The following is a 6,913-nucleotide window of genomic DNA, read 5'->3' as shown; positions in this document are numbered from 1 at the left end:
GGAGTACAGGGGGACGATCACCTCTCGGGCTCTACTCGCCACACTGTTCTTGATACAGGCCAGGATGCTGTTGGCCTTCTTGGCCACCTGGGCACACTGCTGGCTCATGTTCAGCCGACAGTCGACCAACACCCCCAGGTCCTTTTCTGCCAGGCAGCTCTCCAGCCACTCTGCCCCCAGCCTGTAGCGCTGCTTGGGGTTGTTGTGACCGAAGTGCAGGACCCGGCACTTGGCCTTGTTAAACCTCATCCCGTTGGTCTCGGCCCATCGATCCAGCCTGTCTAGATCTCTCTGCAGAGCCTCTCTACCCTCCAGCAGATCAACACTGCCACCCAGCTTGGTGTCGTCTGCGAACTTACTGAGGGTGCACTCGATCCCCTCGTCCAGATCATTGATAAAGATGTTAAAGAGAAGTGGCCCCAGTACTGAGCCCTGTGGGACACCACTCGTGACTGGACGCCAGCTGGATTTAGCTCCATTCACCACCACTCTCTGGGTCCGTCCCTCCAGCCAGTTTTTAACCCAGCAGAGGGTATTCCCATCCAAGCCATGGGCAGCCAGTTTCTCCAGGAGGATACTGTGGGAGACTGTATCAAAGGCTTTGCTGAAGTCCAGATAAACAACATCCACAGCCTTTAACAACATCCACAGCCTTTTTATTCTTTTTATTCTTTTCCATGAAATTTAAATTAAAATTAAAGAGAGGATTTCCAAGCACACCATGCTGAAAATATGTCCTTAAAGTGGTTAAAGTCTGCTGTACAATAATCTCCTGAATATTAGCCTACATCCAGGCAACAACTGATTTTTGGCCAACCCCAGAAAAACAGACCAAAGAAACCTCTAACATCCAAAGCCCGTCTGGAGGCTCAGCACCACTGCAAATGCTTCATGGTGCTGTAACTGATACAGCTGAAGACAGAGGTTAAGAGTAAACAAAATACTGTTTACTTTAATTCCATTAGGGACTGCAGAAATATAAGCTCAGCATTTAGGAAAGACTTCACTTACATTCTGAGAAACGCAAAAATTAAAAGACAAGTGATTTTGGGTCCTTCAGTTCTTCTCAAAAGAAAGAAGCCGTTCACTCATTTTTACTCCCTTTGAAATTTGCTGGCCTTCATCAGGTTAATGTTTTCCAACCCTCATGATTATCTTTGCAGGCTTAAATTGATGAAGGGGAACGATACCTCCTGGCCACACTGTCAAGATGCTATCACAGCAAACCCAAACACCATGACATGCATGGCAGCTACAGCCACCAAACACGTGGTGCAGGCACCAGCAGCCACACTCCCCTGCCAGGGAGGACAAACCTTCTGCCCTAAGGGTGGTTTATCACCGTAGGTCCATGCACAAGCATTTGGACGGCCAAATGTCACCAGCAGGAAAAAAGAGACCACTAGTTAAATTTTAATAACAGGCGAATGTTTTCTGCTGGTACTTGAATTTGAGATGATGGGACTGACAAGTTACTTATTCCTCACACTGCAACCTACTGGAGCACATTGCAGTGGTGCCCAGCATAGACCTGCAAGGTCAGGAAGGCCAGAAAGGGAAGATCAGAGAGATGAGATGAGCTTCACTGACAGCAACCATCACCCTAAGACAGCACAGCCTGAACCTGAGGCGTGCTCCACCTCTTCGTCTCCCTCAGTATTTCTGCTTATAAGGTCACACCCAGCTTTCTTTCATGGTTAAATACTGGGGAGTTTTTGTGCAATGAGGGTTCAGTGAGACAGGAGTGCTCCAAGCGCTTTCTTCACCAAAGCCCGTGCAATGCACACATCAGTAAATGCGTTTGAGGTGGACCACGTCACCACAGCATCTGGCTGCCCTGAAACCTCTCAGCTCTGTGTCTTCAGAAAGACTTGTGGATGAGGAGAAAGCGTAGTCATCCTAATTTTACAGGGAGGAGAGGAGACACTTGGAACACGTCCACTCCGTCCTCCTGCCCGCACATGCACAAACCGTGACTGTAAACCTGGAACCTGGTGTTGGCTGGTGCTCCACATCAGCCTCTTTCTTCCCTGCTCCAGACTGTCGGAACCACACGTGGTACTTCAGGCGCTGGGCTCTAAGAGAAGCATACTACATGGTCACAAATCCCACATTATTAAGATCCTAGGTAATTATTCAGTAGGAGCGTCAGAACAAACAGAAGAAAAGCACCATGTTCTGTAGAACCCAATTTTGTCACAACCACCAGCTCCTCAGCAAGGCAACGTGGTCTTCGTCCTCCAGCTGTGGTTCTCCTGAGCTCGCTGACCTTGGGGGCCTGGCAGGACAACACTACTTGCTTTCTTTCCTGCTGTAGGTTTCTAACCCTCCCTTCACTAGATGTTCACCTGGTTGGTGAACATCTCACCCCATACCCACCTGGGCCTTACTCCATTGCAGCTGAAGCCGGATGTCCTGCAGAAAGCTAATAATAGCCCACAGGCACTGACTGAGCTAGATTCAACCTGGAGCTCATACCCATATATTTATCATTCACACTTTTAGGAAATCAGCTTTTCTGATTTCTCCACCCTCAGCAACCCAAAGGTTTCCTCCTGTCTGCCTCATCACAAGCAGCTGCACTTAATGCTCTGGTTATTAATCCTGTCTTTCTGCTGCACTTTGAAAGGATAAATAAAATCATCAGAAACTGTTTAACTTGTGGGACTCTCTCCTTCGTAGGGTATGAATAGAAAGCCAAACTTATGTCAGGAAAAACAAGCAGGGTTGCACATTTTTAGAAGAGGTGTGTCTTAGTTCAGATTAACATGGCATTCAGAAATTGTGCAAGTGCCAACACGGGAGGAAAATACAGCTTGTTATATAAAATAATCAAGTTTATTTTAATTATTTTGGAATATGATAACATCCACTTCCTCAGCTACTTATTCTGTATTTAATATTTTAGCCAGGCCTATTAAGTCTCTTCTCTTGCTTCCTGGCTAATGGTGTAGTAGTGTTATAGCAGTTCAAGCAATCCTATTCAGAAAGGATTTTATTATTTGATTTATACATCAAGCTTCAACAAAAGGCAAAAAAACCCAAAAAACCCATGAAACACCAAAATCAGATGTAACATGAATATTTTGATATGACAGACTAGATCTCCCTTTGATGATACCACAGTAATCTACTCCACTGAAATTACACTTGCCCCGAACTGCGAGGACATTGAAGCCTGGAAGCCCAGTGAAACACACAGAATCATAGAATGGTTTGGGTTGGAAGGGACCTCAAAGATCATCAAGTTCCAACCCCCCTGCCATGGGCAGGGACACCTCCACTGGACCAGGTTGCTCAAAGCCCCATCCAGCCTGGCCTTGAACACTTCCAGGGATGGGGCATCCACAACTTCCCTGGGCAACCTGTTCCGGTGTCTCACCACCCTCACAGTAAAAAATTTCTTCCTGATATCTAGTCTCAATCTTTTTTCTTCCAATTTAAAACCGTTTCCCCTTGTCCTATCATTACACTTCCTGTTAAAGAGTCCTTCTCCAGCTCTTCTATAGGCACCCTTCAGGTATTGAAAGGCCAGTATAAGGTCTCCATCACATGGTGATGGACTTGCCCTACCAGAGCTACCAAATGCTGAGGACGGGCATGTCTGTACAAGATCAAAAGAGAGGGAAAAAAAAAAAAAAGGCCCCACATTTCATCTTAATAAAACTTACCGCTAGAAGTGACCACTGGGCTTGTCTGGTGAAACCACCTGTAGTTACTCTGACCACCGCCACTGCACAGCCCACTGCCCACGTCCCGGCTGAAAACCCACTTCAGGCTGCATGAACACCAGTGACTCCTACTTCACCAGGTGACACCTACTTCACTTGACGACTTTCAGAACCCAAAGGTTCCTATCACAGCTGATCCCTGGTTCATTAAAAATTAATGCCTGATTATGACCACATGGAGTTTGTCCTCTATTTCTACTCATCTATTCTTGTTATTCCTTTCACAATTAAAAGGCCGTTTATTTCTCCTCCATGACAATACCTCCTTACTGTAATCCAGTCGCCTCCCAAGTGAAACATCTTATTCTGATGCTTCTCTCCAGCCCTTAAATCATTTTTCCACTGTCTTCTCCAGCTTCTCAACTTCCTTTTAAAAATATCGACATCAGGCATGGAAAAACAAACTCAGCCAGCAGTAGGAAGCGCCAGTCCCTCTGGTAGGCACTCTGCCTTACATGCCACGCTAGTCCTTCATACCACAGCAGCCCTCTGTCCACTCGGGTTAAGGTGTTTGATCTAAATATCTACAACCTTTTTTGAAATCCCTGTTTGCTGAGGTCCAAATCACAGCTGCAGAACTGCATTTCTCTCACTCTCTGCCTAAGCCTGCGTTTGGTTGGTACTGAAAACCAGTTTGTTTGACCTCAACTCACCAATAGATCCAGCTTGTTCTGGGAAAATGCCCAGTCATTGTTTTTAATCACCTTATTATTTCTTTACGTCACGCAGAAGTTTTAGTAGCAGCGTTTACACTTTTATTTTCCCACCGCTGAGATCCATTTGATTAGTATCACATCTGGGGCCAGCTGCTGTGGTACTTTATGAGCAACCTTAAACCAGTGACAGTATCTTACTGTGATTGATTGAGGGGCAAAAAATTCCACAATAAATCAAGTCGTTCTTAATCCATTTACAAAAGCTTTCAAAAACAAAACAACAAAAAAATCCCCTCATGTTATTGCCAGTGCTGATTTTTTAATAAACCCCATTTAGGAACAGATGATGCATAAAGGCCATATTGTGCCTATTGTTCTCCCCTGGTAACTCATTTTCATCAGCCACTTTGGGACTTACTGGTAATTTCTTCAGTCTTTTTAACCCCCTCAATGCTTAAAACACACAGCTGTGAAAATGTCTCCCATTTACACATCTCATACGGTCATTTTACTTGCATTTTGGGACATTTCAATGAAAACTGAGATGACTCAGCTGAAGACGGCTGGAGTAACATTTCAAATGAGAAAACGCAGCAAGAATTAGCTTGTTCAAACTCAGGAAAAAAAATCAGAGGGGTTTGATGAGGTCTCAGATGGATGCCTGCGATTTTTTCCCAATAGTAAAAACGATAATATAAAGCATTCAGACATTTTTCCTTGAGAGCCACAGCCTGCAATGTTTACCTGGGACATATGCATTACATAAATTATTAAGAACCAAGCAACAAGAATTACATCCTGTTCTAATCAGTGTGCAGCAATGTCTACAGAAACTGGATACATGTTCAAAGACATACAGAGAAAATCCGACCAAAATTGTATTTAAAAATCGGTTTTAATTGTCTTTACTCTTAAAATGAAAATTGCAGTGTGCTGAATATTTTTCTTTTTTCTTTTTTTTAATTCTTCTTTTGATGCTGGATTTACCAAAGGCTTATCAAATGAGAACAGGCCAGAAAGACGGGTGAAGAGATAAGGCTCGGTTTCCCACCAACAGTGATGCCACATGGGCTACAGCTCATCTGCCCCCAAAACAAACCGCTTTCTCCGGGGAGGGGGGGGGGTGTCTGCGTGAGAATTAAACGATCGCAGCAGATAGGAAGGAAAAATAAGCAGTTTCAAGATAAAGACATAACTACCCAATCCAGACTGGCTGACACGACACAAGTTGGTGCTGATTGAGTCCAGCAGTGACATGCTACCTTAGGGACTCCCGACAGCCAAAGCAAAGTCCATCGCAGCAGCAGTGATAATCTCCCAGCAAACCTGCACCCTTACTATTTGTTATCGTTAGAAGAATAAGCTGGTATCTAATTTTTATTACAAGCACAATAATAGTTTTAATCCTGTTAAAAAAAATCAAATGCTTGAGTGTAATATAAATTGTAAAGGAAAAAGTATTAATTCCACTCTATACGCTCCCTGAATAGAAGCATACTCCCCATAATAACCAAGGTCCTTCGTATCCTTCAAAGAAAAAAAGAATTTTCCACAAATACAATATTGCCTTGGAATCCCTCAAACACACATATGCCACCCGCTCCGACAAAAGCTCCCAGAAGGAATGAGCTGCCCTGCAACTGCAGCGGGGTCTGTATTTACATACTTGCTCAGTCTACATCAAAGATAAGCCTGTTATGGAAATGAATTGAGACCAGGCGCAGACGAGATGTAAATTACTTCTGGTTGCTCCTGACTCGGGCTCCTGAATTGAACAAGCTGCACATTTTTGCTCAAGTCATTCTCAGTAAGTACAGAAAAAGCAGGACATTGTGGGGGAAACCAGCGGTTTTGCTATTTATCACAGAATCATAGAATGGTTTGGGTTGGAAGGGACCTTAAAGATCATCTGGTTCCAACCCCCCTGCCATGGGCAGGGACACCTTCCACTGGGAGCAGGTTGCTCAAAGCCCCGTCCAGCCTGGCCTTGAACACTTCCAGGGATGGGGCATCCACAGCTTCTCTGGGCAACCTGTTTCAGTGCCCCACCACCCTCATAGTGGAGAGTTTCTTCCTATCATTTACACAGTAAACCCGGGGTAAATAGCTCAAGCCACGACTTGAAAAGAAAATGTTTGTTTGTTTGTTTGTTTTTCTCAAAGAGCCTGCCAGTCAAAAATCAATATGTTGATTCCTTTAGGAAAAGCCCAGGGTGAAATACAACTCCCAGAGAAACCAACAAGCTTCTGCTGGGGCACGGCCACAGTTTGCCCTCGACTCCTGAAGTCATCTGGACTTCTTCACCTCCACTGACAGGATAAAAGGAGACCCAGGAGCTCCTCCAAGTGCCACCACAGCCCTTTTGACCACCCCAGCAGCCAGGAAGCGGGTCCCCTGGCAGAAGGATGTTGCCCAGCACCCCTGCGGGCAAGCTTCAACACCTGAGAAGAGCCATCAGAACATCTGAGAGAGAGCTGATGGATTCCCCAAAACACAAAAGCACCGGGAGACGCCGGGGGGGGGGGG

General features: G+C 45.2%; 1 protein-coding gene across 1 annotated transcript in view; it reads right to left on the bottom strand.

Annotated features, from left to right (window-relative positions):
- ST7 (suppression of tumorigenicity 7) overlaps positions 1–6,913 on the bottom strand; it is a 151,945-nt gene that overhangs the window by 144,609 nt on the left and 423 nt on the right. The window lies entirely within an intron of this gene.

Source organism: Calidris pugnax, unplaced genomic scaffold, assembly GCF_001431845.1.
Source record: "Calidris pugnax isolate Ruff unplaced genomic scaffold, ASM143184v1 scaffold44, whole genome shotgun sequence".
Classification (NCBI taxonomy): Eukaryota; Metazoa; Chordata; class Aves; order Charadriiformes; family Scolopacidae; genus Calidris; species Calidris pugnax.
This window is presented reverse-complemented; position numbering and strand designations above follow the sequence as displayed.